At 41.9% G+C, this 15,978-nt stretch overlaps 2 protein-coding genes across 10 annotated transcripts in view; one reads left to right on the top strand and one right to left on the bottom strand.

Moving 5' to 3' along the window:
* Positions 1 to 7,123, bottom strand: part of MIPOL1 (mirror-image polydactyly 1) — a 327,488-nt gene extending 320,365 nt beyond the window's left edge. For 3 of the 7 annotated variants that reach the window (XM_069558757.1, XM_069558754.1, XM_069558758.1), the window contains exon 1: positions 6,875 to 7,101. The gene's annotated coding sequence lies outside the window, so the exon portion shown is untranslated. Of the gene's footprint in view, positions 1 to 6,874 lie in introns of all 7 variants that reach the window. The other 4 variants (XM_069558753.1, XM_069558756.1, XM_069558759.1 and 1 more) reach the window with 3 other exon arrangements.
* Positions 7,124 to 7,160: 37 nt separating this feature from the next.
* The window catches only part of SLC25A21 (solute carrier family 25 member 21), a 554,176-nt gene continuing 545,358 nt past the window's right edge, over positions 7,161 to 15,978 (top strand). Inside the window, exon 1 of one of the 3 annotated variants that reach the window (XM_069558765.1) lies at positions 7,161 to 7,297. The gene's annotated coding sequence lies outside the window, so the exon portion shown is untranslated. The remainder of the gene's footprint in view (positions 7,298 to 15,978) is intronic. The other 2 variants (XM_069558763.1, XM_069558764.1) reach the window with 2 other exon arrangements.

Here is a 15,978-nt window from a genome sequence, read left to right as displayed (position 1 = left end):
AAGTCGTACCTGAATGGTCTAGTGGTTTTCCCTACACTCTTCAATTTAAGTCTGAATTTGGGAATAAGGAGTTCATGATCTGAGCCACAGTCAGCTCCTGGTCTTGTTTTTGCTGACTGTATAGAGCTTCTCCATCTTTGGATGCAAAGAATATAATCAGTCTAATTTCAGTATTGACCATCTGGTGATATCCATGTGTAGAGTCTTCTCATGTGTTGTTGGAAAAGGGTGTTTGTTATGACCAGTGCATTCTCTTGGCAAAACTCTATTAGCCTTTGGCCTGCTTCATTCTGTATTCCAAGGCCAAATTTTCCTGATAGTCCAGGTGTTTCTTGACTTCCTACTTTTGCATTCCAGTCCCCTATAATGAAAAGGACATCTTTTTTGCAGGTTAGTTTTAGAAGGTCTTGTAGGTCTTCATAGAACCATTCAACTTCAGCTTCTTCAGTGTTACTATTTGGGGCATAGACTTGGGTTACTGTGATATTGAATTGTTCGCCTTGGAACGAGTAGAGATCATTCTGTTATTTTTGAGATTGCATCCAAGTACCGCATTTTGGACTCTTTTGTTGCCTTTGATGGCTACTGCATTTCTTCCAAGGGGTTCTTGCCCACAGTGGTAGATATAATAGTCATCTGAGTTAAACTCATCCATTCCAGTCCATTTTAGTTCACTGATGCCTAAAATGTCAATGTTCATTCTTGCTATCTCCTGTTTGACCACCTCCAATTTGCCTTGATTGATAGTCCTAACATTCCAGGTTCCTATGAAATATTACTCTTTATAGCATTGGACTTTGCTTATATCACCAGCCCCATCCATAACTGGGTGTTGTTTTTGCTTTGGCTCCATCTCTTCATTCTTTCTGGAGTTATTTCTCCAATGATCTCCAGTAGCATATTGGGCACCTACCGACCTGGGGAGTTCATCTTTCAGTGTCCTATCTTTTTGCCTTTTCATACTGTTCATGGCATTCTCAAGGCAAGAATACTGAAGTGGTTTGCCATTCCATTCTCCAGTGGACCACATTTTGTTAGACCTCTCCACCATGACCTGTCCGTCTTGGGTGGCCCTACATGGCATGGCTCATAGGTTCATTGAGTTAGACATCATTCGATGGGCCTATTTGTAAAAGTATACTTACTGATGCTGAAGAGAAGCTCTGATACTTTGGCAATCTGGTGCAAAGAACAGACTCACTGGAAAAGACCTTGATGATGGGAAAGATTGAGGGCAGAAGGAAAAGGGGGCAGCAGAGAATGAGATGGTTAGATGGCATCGTTGATTCAATGGACATGAGTTTGAGGAAATTCTGGGAGATAATGAAGGACAGGGAAGCCTGGCATGCTGCAGTCCATGTGGTCACAAAGAGTTGGACACAACTGAGCAACTGAACAATAGCAATGTGTGACTGTAATGTTTTGGTGTTAAATATCTCTTATTCCCTTTAAACCTGAGGAATAAAAGAGAGGTAAGAAGTGAGAAAAGGAAATACAACCTTTGTTGATTGACATAAAAGGCTACGAAAGAGATGGATATCTAGGCAGTTGTCGACATTGAATAAAAAAAGTATCAAAAAGCAAAAACTTTTTGCCACACTTTGAGATGGTTATTGTCTTTTGAGCTGTTCCATCTTGGGATGGCTTGGTTGAAATTTAGATCTACATGACTGAGTACACTCATAATATAGGAGGTAATTAACAATTACTTCCACAAGGGCTTCCCTTGTGGCTCTGCTGGTAATGAATCTGCCTGCTATGCCGGAGATACAGGTTCGATTCCTGGGTTGGGAAGATCTCCTGGAGAAGGGAAAGGCTACCTACTTCAGTATTCTGGCCTGGAGAATTCCATGGACTGTAGAATCCCATAGGGTTGCAAAGACTCGGACACAACTGAGCGACTTTCACTTTCAATTACCGATGACTTGGCCCATGAAACTCAACTGTGGCACCCATCCCTGAGTTCAAGGTCCTGTCTTCCTTAAATGCTTCATTGGGCTGTCCAGTTCATCTCTTATTTTTGGCCCCTTGCTTTTCACTTAGTGCTAAAAGTATAAAAAAACCAACTTTTGAAAGTATGTTAACATATTTAGCTAACAACTCTTTTTTTAGGTGGTATATAGAAATTATTTAGGTATATACTTGAATATATGATAATACTAACTCAGCAGTGGCCACAGGGCCGGAAAAGATCAGTTTTCATTCCAATCCCAAAGAAAGGCAATGCCAAAGAATGCTCAAACTGCCGCACAATTGCACCCACCTCACACGCTAGCAAAGTAATGCTCAAAATTCTCCAAGCCAGGCTCCAACAGTACGTGATAACTTCCAGGTGTTCAAGCTGGATTTAGAAAAGGCAGAGGAACCAGAGATCAAATTGCCAACATCCACTGGATCATCAAAAAAGCAAGAGAGTTCCAGAAAAACATCTATTTCTGCTTTATTGACGATGCCAAAGCCTTTGACTACGTGGATCACAATAAACTGTGGAAAATCCTGAAAGAGATGGGAATTCCAGACCACCTGACCTACCTCCTAAGAAATCTGTATGCAGGTCAGAAAGCAACAGTTAGAACTGGACATGGAACAACAGACTGGTTCCAAACCGGGAAAGGAGTACATCACGGCTGTATATTGTCACCCTGCTTATTTAACTTCTATGCAGAGTACATCATGAGAAATGCTGGACTGGAAGAAACACAAGCTGGAATCAAAATTGCTGGGAGAAATATCAATAACCTCAGAAATGCAGATGACACCACCCTTATGGCAAAAAGCAAAGAAGAACTAAAGAACCTCGTGATGAAAGTGAGAGAGGAGAGTGAAAAAGTTGGCTTAAAACTCAACATTCAGAAAACGAAGATCATGGCATCTGGTCCCATCACTTCGTGGGAAATAGATGGGGAAACAGTGGAAACAATGTCCAACTTTATTTTTGGGGGCTCCAAAATCACTGCAGATGATGATTGCAGCCATGAAATTAAAAGACGCTTACTCCTTTGGAGAAAAGTTATAACCAACTTGCTGCTGCTGCTGCTAAGTCGCTTCAGTGGTGTCTGACTCTGTGCGACCCCATAGACAGCAGCCCACAAGGCTCCCTTGTCCCTGGGATTCTCCAGGCAAGAACATTGGAGTGGGTTGCCATTGCCTTCTCCAATGCATGAAAGTGAAAAGTGAAAGTGAAGTCGCTCAGTCGTGTCTGACTCTTCGCGACCCCATGGACTGCAGCCCACCAGGCTTCTCCGTCCATGGGATTTTCCAGGCAAGAGTACTGGAGTGGGGTGCCATTGCCTTCTCCACGAATGGAAGCTTATTTGCCTCTAAAAAGAAACTTAGACAGCAAATATTAAAAAGTAGAGACATTACTTTGCCAACAAAGGTCCATCTAGTCAAGGCTATGGTTTTTCCAGTAGTCATGTATGGATGTGAGAGTTGGACTATGAAGAAAGCTGAGCTCCCAAGAATTGATGCTTTTGAACTGTGGTGTTGGAGAAGACTCTTGAGAGTCCCTTGGACTGCAAGGAGATCCAACCAGTCAATCCTAAAGGAAATCAGTCTTGAATAGTCATTGGTAGGACTGATGCTAAAGCTGAAACTCCAATACTACTACGGTCACCTGATGCGAAGAACTGACTCATTGGAAAATACCCTGATGCTGGGAAAGATTGAAGTCGGGAGGAGAAGGGGACGACACAGGATAAGATGGTTTGATGGCATCACCAACTCAATGGACATGAGCTTGAGCAAGCTCCAGGAGCTGGTGATGGACAGGGAGGCCTGGCATGCTGCAGTCCATGGGGTCGTAAAGAGTTGGACAGGACTGAGTGACTGAATTGAACTGAATAATGTCACTGCCAACAATGAGCAGAAGATCAAATGGTTATTTAAAAATAGTCATTTTCAACACAGTAATGGTTATCGAAGTACAAAATGAAGGAAGGAAGGAAGAAGAAAAGAAAATTAAAGAGAAAAATGAGAGGGAGGGATGAAGGAAGAAAAGGAGGGGAGAAAGGAGGTAAGGTAGACAGGGAAGTAAGCAAACAGGCAGGCAAAAAAAAAAGGAAAGAAAATACAAACTATCTGTAATAGACACTATGTGGCCTGCAAAACCTAAAATACAAGCAGTCCTGGCTTCACACAGCATTGCTTTAACTGAAACTCTACAAAGCAAGATGCCTATATTAACTATCCAGCTCTTTACAGAAAATTTGATGATCCCTGCCACTGGAGATACCTAAATGGCCAATAGACATACAGAGAGGTGTAAATATTCATAAGTAGAGAAATTAGAGAAAAACCACAATGTGATATCACTACCCAACAGAATGGGTAAAATGAAACGAATGATGCTAAATGTTTCAAGCATGTGGAAACTGCTTTGAACAATTTTTTAGTAATGTATACCAGAAATGGCAGAAAGCAAAGAACTAAAGAGCCTCCTGATGAAGGAGAAAGAGGAGAGTGAAAAACGTGGCTTAAAACTCAACATTCAAAACTCTAAGATCATGGTATCCCTGTATCATCACTTCAGGCCAAATAGATTGGGAAAAGTGGAAACAGTAACAGATTTTATTTTCTTGGGCTCCAAAGCCACTGCAGACAGTGACTGAAGGCATGAAATTAAAAGATGCTTGCTCTTTGGAAGAAAAGTAATGACCAACCTAGACAGCATATTAAAAAGTAGAGCTATCACTTTGCCAACAAAGGTCGGTCTAGTCAAAGCTATGGGTTTTCCAGTTGTCATGTATGGATGTGGGAGTTGAACAATAATTGATCCAACTGAGCACTGAAAAATTGATGCTTTTGAACTGTGGTGTTAGAGAAGACTCTTGAGAGTCCCTTGGACTGCAAGAAGATCCAACCAGGCAAAAGGAAATCAGTCCTGAACATTCATTGGAAGGAATGATGCTGATGCTGAAGCTTCAACACTTTGGCCACCTGATGCGAAGAACTGCCTCATTAGAAAAGACCCTGATGGATAGGAAAGATTGAAGGCAGGAGGTGAAGGGGATGACAGAGGACAAAATGGTTGGATGGCATCACTGACTCAATGGACATGAGTTTGAGCAAGCTCCGGGAGTTGGTGATAGACGACAGGGAAGCAAGGCATGCTGCACATCGTAGGGTCACAAAGAGTCGGACATGACTGAGCAACTGAACAACATACCAGAAATGGGCTTCCCTGGTGGCTTAGTGGTAAAGAACCAGCCTGCCAACGCAAGGGGTGTAGGTTTAATCCTTGTGTTGGGAAGATCCCATGGAGAATGGAATGGCAACCCACTCTAGTATTCTTGCCTGGGAAATCCCACGGACAGAGGAACCTGGCAGGCTACAGTCCATGGGGTGGCAAAAGAGTTGGATGCTGCTTAGCTATTGAACCACAACAATAACATTAGAAATACATATATGCATAGCCTATAATATAGTCATTTCACCAGTGGGTATATATCCAACAGAATGTATACATACGTTCACCAAAATACTTAAAAAAAAAGTTCATGCCAGACCTATTAGTAATAGCCAAAAGCTGGATAAAACACTGCACAGCATTAAGAACAAACAACTGCTACATAACTTGTATAAATCCCGCAATATTAAGCAAAAGTGAGACACAAAAGACTATACAGTGTATGTTTCCATTTATATAAAGTCAATAATCAGTAAATTTATTGATGATATCAGAAACTGAAAAGTGGGGCTTCTAGGATGTGAGTAACGCTCTCTCTTGGATATACACACTTGGTGAAAATCCAGTGAACTGTACACTTATGATTCATGCACTTTTCTGTGTGTCTATTAACCTTTAATAATTAACACAGTAAAAACAATTCATATTTACAAACTCTATGTCTTTGAAGGAAAATTGCGTACATCTTCTGTTCACTTTTCTGATTTACCATCCTTACCACCAATGAGATATCTTAATTCCTGTTCCCTTACATAGAGGGTAGTTTTGTTTTAATTAATTCTCTTGGTATACTACTGCACAGGATACCCACATGTTTATGTAACTGTCATTTTAGGTTAGTTCCACAAGAGATCCCAAGGAGAAGCTTCGAAAAGCCAATAACTTGACATTGCGACAGTTATCTGGGAAAGAAGGGGAGGGGGACAACCTCCTTAAAACGTACTTTTGTTTGGCCCTTTGTTTTGGCTCACCTTTATCTACTACCACTGTGATTTAAATCTGCATAAAATGTTCAAAGGAGCCTTTCAAAAAGCCTCTTCCGGTGGAAAAGTTTTTTCTTCCCACGACATCCTAATAATGCTGTTATCTTGTTTCATCCAGTACCTTCCACCCACGGTGCTTAAAGTAAATACTTCACAAATACTATCGGGTGGTGTCACCTTCCAGCCAGGACGAGAAATGTGGGCCCAGAGACACTATGAACTCAAAAAATTCTATCTTTCTTTCTACAGCATGACTCCGCCTACCTGAGGAATCACTGTATTCTTCGCCGAAACTTAAAGTGTGAGAACTGAAATACAAACCAGTGAGTGACTCTCAAGGGCACGGAGTCAATCCTAGGTTGAGCCAAGACCTCCAACTCACTGCCTCTTAAGGGAAAAGCAAACCACCACCACCAACAACAACAAAAAACCTCGAATAAAAACTCAGCTGCAGCACTCTTGTAATAAGAAACAGGGGAAGATGCCGAAATCCTGCCGAGAAAGTAGACCGGAGGACCACACAACGCTGACCTTCGAGGGAGCCCCATCATTCCCGGCCGCACGGGGCCAGCATTCACCCGGTGCAGCCCCTGCGCGGCCCCTTCCCCTTCTCCAAGGAGGCTGCGGCCGGAAATTCCAGGGCTGGTCTCAACCCACCCCTCCTTTTCTCGGATAGCCCAAATCTCCCACCCTACCCGTTTACCTGAGATGCGCCCAGCACAGCCCCGGGAGCAGACTGCGCTCTCGCCCAGAGTTTCTCAGGCCAGACGCGCAGCCTCCACGTCAGCCAATCGCAGCTCGCTCGGAGCCTCCCTGCCCCGGGTTTCTCTGCGCGAGGAGGTGCGCGCGCTCGTGAATGCCCCCGCGGGGCGCGACGGAGGAGGGGGGCCAGACGCGCGCGGCGCGCGAGGATCCACGGCGAGCAGGGGCGGGGCAGACGCCGGGCGGGGGCAGGCGGCGCGCACCGGGCATGCGCATTTCGCGCCACTAGGGCCGTGGGGCGGGGCCCCTGGGCAACAGAGCAAGCTTAGGAAGTCTTCGCTGGAGTGTGGCCTCAACTTGAGCGTTGTGGAGTTTCCACAGAAACTGGCGGAAATGGGGTTTCCGGTTCTGTTTTTGTCTTGAGGTGAGAGGGAGAGTGGGGATGGGACCCCAGGGAGAGAAGAGGGACGTGTTGGGAAAGAATGGTTGAATGAAAAAGGCCGCAGTCGGACTCCAGTTGGTCTAGCAAAAAGCAGTACCCACCTCTCAGACAAAGAACGCTTCAGACTAAAACTAGGAGGTTCTTAAGAAAAAGATACGGATGCTTAACGTTCAATATATGGATTCTTTAAGACAAAAGGTTGAACTTTCCAGAATTAAAAAATTAAGTCCTCAATTCGCGTACCTCTGTGTTGAAACAAGAGAGAATTATAGCTGATAGTAATTCAAATGTGGTTTTCTTGTACCACAGAAAAGTGTTGCTTTTATAAATGTCACGTTAATTTCTTCAGACGCCACATAGTTATTGAGGACATACCATGGGCCAGGTACTCTTCTGGGTTTGGATAATAAGCAATAGTGATGGTTTCTTAAATATCCCCGAAGAATATGTATAATGTAAAGTCTTGACGGTCTCTCAAGTTAGGCGTTAAAGTTAATGAAAGGAACTTACACTTTAGTAAAAAAGAGGAGGAGGGGGGAAGTGAAAAAACCAATGTAAATTAGTTGGATCACAGTTGTAACACAAGCTCTTGGTTATTATATTGTAGTGAATGTACAGGGCTCGGAAGAAATTTTCTTTTTTTATAGATTCAGCTTTGAAATCCATTTTTCTTTACTTCAGTCAAGGTCTGAATCAGATATTTACTGACAAAAGTACCATAAAGATATAGGAGGCAAAAAGGAGAACGGGTCAGAGCAGATGGGAAGAGCACCCTAATCAGGAAAAACGGTTTGACTTGTGAACAGCTTTAAGGGCAAGTCAAATTTATGTTATTAAAAAAAAAAGGGAGGGAGAGTTGCTTTTCCTAGCTAGAGTAACAAGAAATAAGAGAGGATAGTTATCACAACACTGAGAAAAGTCAAACCAAATAATGAATTTATAAGTTAAATTGAAACAATGTGATTATACTATTTTTCTTTGGCTAAGGGTACATTCAGTTAAGTTCAGTTCAGTCGCTCAGTCGTGTCCAACTTTTTGCAGCCCCATGAATTGCAGCACGCCAGGCCTCCCTGTCCATCACCAACCCCTGGAGTTCACTCAAACTCACGTCCATCGAGTTGGTGATGCCATCCAGCAATCTCATCCTCTGTCGTCCCCTTCTCCTGCCCCCAATCCCTCCGAGCATCAGAGTCTTTTCCAATGAGTCAACTCTTCACATGACGTGGCCAAAGTACTGGAGTTTCAACTTTAGCATCATTCCTTCCAAAGAACACCCAGGACTGATCTCCTTTAGAATGGACTGGTTGAATCTTCTTGCAGTCCAAGGGACTCTCAAGAGTCTTCTCCAACGCCACAGTTCAAAAGCATCAATTCTTCGGTACTCAGCCTTTTTCACAGTCCTACTCTCACATCCATACATGACCGCTGGAAAAACCTTAGCCTTGACTAGACGGACCTTTGTTGGCAAAGTAATGTCTCTGCTTTTGAATATGCTATCTAGGTTGGTCATAACTTTCCTTCCAAGAAGTAAGCGTCTTTTAATTTCATGGCTGCAGTCACCATCTGCAGTGATTTTGGAGCCCCCCAAAATAAAGTCTGACACTGTTTCCACTGTTTCCCCATCTATTTCCCATTAAGTGATGGGACCAGATGCCATAATCTTCGTTTTCTGAATGTTGAGCTTTAAGCCAACTTTTTCACTCTCCTCTTTCACTTTCATCAAGAGGCTTTTGGTTCCTCTTCACTTTCTGCCATAAGGGTGGTGTCACCTGCATATCTGTGGTAGATATTTTTCCCGGCAATCTTGATTCCAGCTTGTGCTTCTTCCAGCCCAGCGTTTCTCATGATGTACTCTGCATATAAGTTAAATAAGCAGGGTGACAATATACAGCCTTGACGTACTCCTTTTCCTATTTGGAACCAGTCTGTTGTTCCATCTCCAGTTCTAACTGTTGCTTCCTGACCTGCATATAGGTTTCTCAAGAGGCAGGTCAGGTGGTCTGGAATTATCTCTTTCAGAATTTTCCACAGTTTATTGTGATCCACATGCACACAGTCAAAGACTTTGGCATAGTCAATAAAGCAGAAATATATGTTTTTCTGGAACTCTTTTGCTTTTTCGATGATTCAGTGGATGTTGGCAATTTGATCTCTGGTTCCTCTGCCTTTTCTAAAACCAGCTTGAACATCTGGAAGTTCACGGTTCACATATTGCTGAAGCCTGGCTTGGAGAATTTCGAGCATTATTTTACTTGATGTGAGATGAGTGCAATTGTGTGGTAGTTTGAGCATTCTTTGGCATTGCCTTTCTTTGGGATTGGAATGACAACTGACCTTTTCCAGTCCTGTGGCCACTGCTGAGTTTTCCAAATTTGCTGGCATTAACGCTGGTTTTTTAAAGTTCATTAACTTCATGTGAAAAACCTCTTCGGTAAGAAGAAAATCCATGTTTTCTTTCCTTTTAGTAACTTGTTTTTTCTTCCGTTGTTTTTATTCAGTGAGTTCAAACATTATGCCTTTTCTCCTTTGTCCTTTTTCCCACTTACCAGGAGTAAGTAATGTTCTTTTCTTGAACTTTACATGCCACAATAACTAATTTTCTCCTAACCCCTTTCACCACCATCATCACTTACATGTACATTTCTTCATTCTCAATCCTGCTAACGGTTGCTAGTCTACAAGAAATGAAAGGCCCCAATTAGAGCTTTTTTTCTCAAGCTAATTATCAAAGCCAATATGTCCTTATCCCTCTTATAAGTTGTATAAGTATGAGAGAAGTAAAGAAAATGAACCTCATTTTCATTACAGAGAGCAGAAGAATGTCAGATCATGAATACTTTTAAGTTCACAAATATATTTCCCACAATGTGCTAGCCACACCAATCAGTTCTAGAAATAAAATAGTGAATAAAATCCATACACACATGTAACTTAGAATATCTTTTTTTATTAGTGTTCTCCAGAGATATAGAAACTACAAGGTTAGATAGATAGATAGGTTTTTATTGTACAGGGTATCTTGTTTTAATTTGCATTTTGAGCTTAATCCTCTCCTGATCTCAGTGTCTTTATCTTCTACCAAGCCCTTTCTTAGGGTTTTGTTGGTGGCTCAGGGGTTAAGAGTCTGCCTGCCAATACAGGAGACTTGGGTTCAATCCTTGGGTGGGGAAGATCCCCCGGAGAAGGAAATGGCAACCCATTCCAGTATCCTTGCCTGGAAAATCCCATGGACAGAGGAGCTTGGTGGGTTACAGTCCATGGGGTTGCAAAGATTCAGACACAACTTAGTGATTAAACAACATTCACTTTCTTATGTACCTAATAAAAGAACTTCAGAATACATAAAACGTGTTAGCACTTCAGAGAGAAATCCATAATTAATATAAAATTATAATCAGATTTCACACTCATCTCAAAAATTGATAGAGCAAGCAGAAAGTAAATCAGGAAGGGTATATAAGGCTTGAACAACACAATCAACCACAACAGTATTAACCAACTTACCTAACTGACTTTTACAGAATAGCTGTTAACAACAGGATACACATTGTTTTCAGGTATGCATAAGATATTCCAAGACAGGTCATAATTTATATCATAACTACAAATTCATTGAAAAAGATTCAAATCAGGAGTGACATTAAGAAGATGGCAGAATAGGCAATCCCAGACTCTCCTTCTCCCACGGAGACACAAATTTAACAATAATACATGGGCCAATTGCCTTTGTGAGAAATCCAGAAATCAGTTAAGTGGGTCCTGCCCCCCAGGTTAATGTGAAACCAACTGCATCAGTACCCAGTAAGAAATCTTAAGGCACTCACTTGCAAGTGATTCACCCCCAATAAAACATGATTGGGAGGAAACTCTCAACTCCCATCTTCTCACTGAGAAGAAAAAGGAGAACATATATTCAGTGATTTGAATTTTCAAGAAGGTGCCTGGGGGACTGGTTTCTATCTTCCTTGAATCTAAAAGCTGACAGGAACGGGCAGCCAGTTTGGGGCTGCTACGAACAAAGGCAATCAGTGTGCCCCAGAGTCCACTATACTACAGGCAGAAGTTAGATGGGAGACAAGCACCACAGCTTACTACTGCATCACAGAGGCCACAGTAAGGCAGAAGGATCCAAAAGGAGAGTCTCAATAGAAATTGGCAAACCCCTTCAATTATTAGATTGCACACACAAGCCCAAAGTGCGTGTAAGGCTTAAGATGTCTCTAGGATCTGTAGCTGGATTGATTATAGAAAGTTCTCCCTGTATGAAGCCAGTCCACAAAAACTGGGAGAGGTGGCTGGTTTTTCAAATGCTAAAGTCCCAACAGAAGATGACAGGACATACAAAGAATAGGGAAACATTACCCACTGAAAGGAGCAAATTAAATTTGATACCTACCCTAATGAAATAGAAATATACGAATTACCAAAAAATTCAAAATAACCATCATATGGATGCTCAGTGAATTAAGACAGCACAGATAGATAACTAATGTAGTCAGGAAAACATAATGTTAACAAACAACACTAACAAAGATAAACCATGAAGAAGATCTAAACAGATATTCTGAAATTGAATTCTTGACCAGAAAGAAGAAAGAATCAATGAAATTGAACACAGAACTTTCAAAATCACTCAGGCAGAGGAGCAAGAAGAAAAAAGAATGAGGAAAAATTACGAGAGGCTAAGGGACTTATGGAACACCATCATGTGAAACAACATAAGCATAATGAGAGTCCCAGAAAGAAAAGAAAAAGAAGGCAGAGAGCCTATTTGAAGAAATAATGGCTGTAAACTCACCGAATCTGAGGAGAGAAACTGACATAAAATTCAGGAGGCTCAAAAACTCTGATGAGATAAAAACTGATGACCTGTACTGAGACACACAAACTATCAAAAATCTGAGACAAAAAGTGAATCTTGAAAATGAGAAAAAACAATTTGTCATGTACAAAGGAGCTTTTTATGAGCTTATAAGCACATGTCTCAGCTGAAACTTTTCAGGTTAGAAGGGAGTGGGATGATGTATTCACAGTGCCAAAAGAAAAAAATAGCCAATCAAGAATACTATACTCTGCAAAAATCTGTTTCAATAACAAAGAAGAAAAAAAGTTTTTCCAGATAAAGTAAATCTATAGGCTTTCATCACCATTACTCCTGCCCTACAAAAAATGCTGAAGGGAACTCTTTAAGTTTAAATGAAAGAATGGTAAACAGCAATACAAAGCCATAAAAAAAAAATAAAGCTCCTGGTAAAGGTAATAAACTGTGGAAAATTCTGAAAGAGATGGGAATACCAGACCACCTAACTTGCCTCTTGAGAAATCTGTATGCAGGTCAGGAAGCAACAGTTAGAACTGGACATGGAACAACAGACTGGTTCCAAATAGGAAGGAGTACGTCAAGGCTGTATATTGTCACCCTGCTTATTCAACTTCTGTGCAGAGTACATCATGAGAAACGCTGCGCTGGAAGAAGCACAAGCTGGAATCAAGATTGCCGGGAGAAATATCAATAACCTCAGATATGCAGATGACACCACCCTTATGGCAGAAAGTGAAGAGGGGCGAAAAAGCCTCTTGATGAAAGTGAAAGAGGAGAATGAAACAGTTGGCTTAAAGCTCAACATTCAGAAAATGAAGATCATGGCATCCGGTCCCATCACTTCATGGGAAATAGATGGGGAAACAGTGTCAGACTTTATTTTTGGGGGCTCCAAAATCACTGCAGATGGTGACTGCAGCCATGAAATTAAAAGACGCTTACTCCTTGGAAGAAAATTTATGACCAACCTAGATAGTATATTCAAAAGCAGAGACATTACTTTGCCAACAAAGGTCCATCTAGTCAAGGCTATGGTTTTTCCTGTGGTCATGTATGGATGTGAGAGTTGGACTGTGAAGAAGGCTGAGTGCCGAAGAATTGATGCTTTTGAACTGTAGTGTTGGAGAAGACTCTTGAGAGTCCCTTGGACTGCAAGGACATCCAACCAGTCCATTCTAAAGGAGATCAGCCCTGGGTGTTCTTTGGAAGGAATGATGCTAAAGCTGAAACTCCAGTACTTTGGCCACCTCATGGGAAGAGTTGACTCACTGGAAAAGACTCTGATGCTGGGAGGGATTGGGGGCAGGAGGAGAAGGGGACGACCGAGGATGAGATGGCTGGATGGCATCATGGACTCGATGGACGTGAGTCTGAGTGAACTCTGGGAGATGGTGATGGACAGGGAGGCCTGGCGTGCTGCGATTCATGGGGTCGCAAAGAGTCGGACACGACTGAGCGACTGAACTGAACTGGTAAAGGTAAACTTATAGACAAATACAGAATTCTACAGTATTTGTAATCATATGCATGAATCGCTTTTAAATGTATAAAATTTAAAACACAAAAGCGTGAAAACTACAAATCTGGATCAACATAAAGGGTAGGACAGATGTAACCAAAGGAAAATATATTCTGTATATGCATATGCATAATGGGAAAGGAGAAAGGAATCAAAACAGTTTACTATAAAATATCCATTGATTTAAAATTTTAAAATGACAACAATAAAGAAAAGAATAGGAAGAAAAACTACACAGCATACAAAAAGCAGCTAAGGAAATGGCAATAGTAAATCTTATCCTGTCAGTAATTATTTTTTTTAACAATTACTTTAAATGTGAATGTATATTCAAATACGTAGATTGGCTAAATAGATGAGGAAATAAGGTCAACTATATGTTGCCTACAAGAGACTCCCTTTAGAGCTAAGGAAACATTAAAAGTGAAAGGAAGAGAAAAGATACTGCATACAATCAGAACTTGCAGAGAGCAGCAATGGCCAACTTCTGTCCAATAAAATAGCTTTAAGACAGAAACTGTCACAAGAGACAAAGATGGACATTACATAATAATAAATAATAATAAAAGTGTCAATTCACCAACAAGATCATCGAAAAAGCAAGAGAGTTCCTGCGGATGTTGGCAATTTGATCTCCGGTTCCTCTGCCCTTTCTAAATCCAGCTTGAACAACTGGAATTTCACAGTTCACATACTGCAGAAGCCTGGCTTGAAGAATTTTGAGCATTACTTTGCTAGTGTGTGAGATGAGTGCAACTGTGCAGTAGTTTTAACATTCTTTGGCATTACCTAACATTAGAATGCCTTAATATAAGCAGCAAACATTGACAGAACTGAAGGGAGAAATAGATTGCAATATAGTAATAGGAGACTTTAATGCCCAACTTTCAACTACAGGTAGGACAGCAAAACAGCAAATCAAATAAGGAAACAGAAAACTTGAACAACACTATAGACCAACCTAGCAGACATATGACAGAGAAGGCAATGGCACCCCACTCCAGTACTCTTGCCTGGAAAATCCCATGGAAGGAGGAGCCTGGTGGGCTGCAGTCCATGGAGTCGCTAAGAGTCAGACACGACTGAGCGACTTCACTTTCACTTTTCACCTTCATGCATTGGAGAAGGAAATGGCAACCCACTCCAATGTTCTTGCCTGGAGAATCCCAGAAACAGGGGAGCCTGGTGGGCTGCCATTTATGGGGTCGCACAGAGGTGGACACGACTGAAGCAACTTAGCAGCAGCAGACATGTGAACAACATTATATCCAACAATGGGGCTTCCCTGGTGGCTCAGTGGTAAAGAATTTTCCTGTTAATGCAGATGATTTGATCCCTGGTCCAGTAAGATCTCTTGGAGAAGGAAATGGCAACCTACTCCATCTTCCTGCCTGGAAAATATCATGGACAAGGGAACCTGGCAGGCTATAGTCCATGGAGTCACAAAGAGTCAGAAATGTTCCATTTTCAAGATATGTTAGGCCAGAAAACAAGTCTTAATAAATTTAAGAAGTTTGAAATAAAGTACCTTCTCCAATCACAAATGAAGCTAGAAATCAACAACAAAGAAAATAGGAAAATCTGCGAATTATTAACCACTATTAAGTAAAAAAATCCCATGGACAGAGTAGCCTGGCAGGCTACAGTTCTGGAGTCAGACTTGACTGAAAGGATTGAGTTCAGTTCGGTTGCTCAGTTGTGTTTGACTCTTTGCGACCCCATGAATCGCAGCACGCCAGGCCTCCCTGTCCATCACCATCTCCCGGAGTTCACTCAGACTCACATACATCGAGTCCGTGATGCCATCCAGCCATCTCATCCTCGGTCGTCCCCCTTCTCCTCCTGCCCCCAATCCCTCCCAGCATCAGAGTCTTTTCCAATGAGTCAATTCTTCTCATGAGGTGGCCAAAGTACTAGAGTTTCAGCTTTAGCATCATTCCTTCCAAAGAACACCCTGGGCTGATCTCCTTCAGAATGGACTGGTTGGATCTCCTTGTAGTCCAAGGGACTCTCAAGAGTCTTCTCCAACACTACAGTTCAAAAGCATCAATTCTTCGGCGCTCAGCCTTCTTCACAGTCCAACTCTCACATCCATACATGACCACAGGAAAAACCATAGCCTTGACTAGACGGACCTTAGTCGGCAAAGTAATGTCTCTGCTTTTGAATATACTATCTAGGTTGGTCATCACTTTCCTTCCAAGAAGTAAGCGTCTTTTAATTTCATGGCTGCAGTCACCATCTGCAGTGATTTTGGAGCCCCCCAAAATAAAGTCTGACACTGTTTCCGCTGTTTCCCCATCTATTTCCCATGAAGTGATG

The sequence above is a fragment of the Ovis canadensis genome, chromosome 18 (assembly GCF_042477335.2).
Source record: "Ovis canadensis isolate MfBH-ARS-UI-01 breed Bighorn chromosome 18, ARS-UI_OviCan_v2, whole genome shotgun sequence".
Classification (NCBI taxonomy): domain Eukaryota; kingdom Metazoa; phylum Chordata; class Mammalia; order Artiodactyla; family Bovidae; genus Ovis; species Ovis canadensis.
The sequence above is the reverse complement of the archived record's forward strand: the minus strand, read 5'-3'. Positions and strand labels throughout refer to the sequence as shown.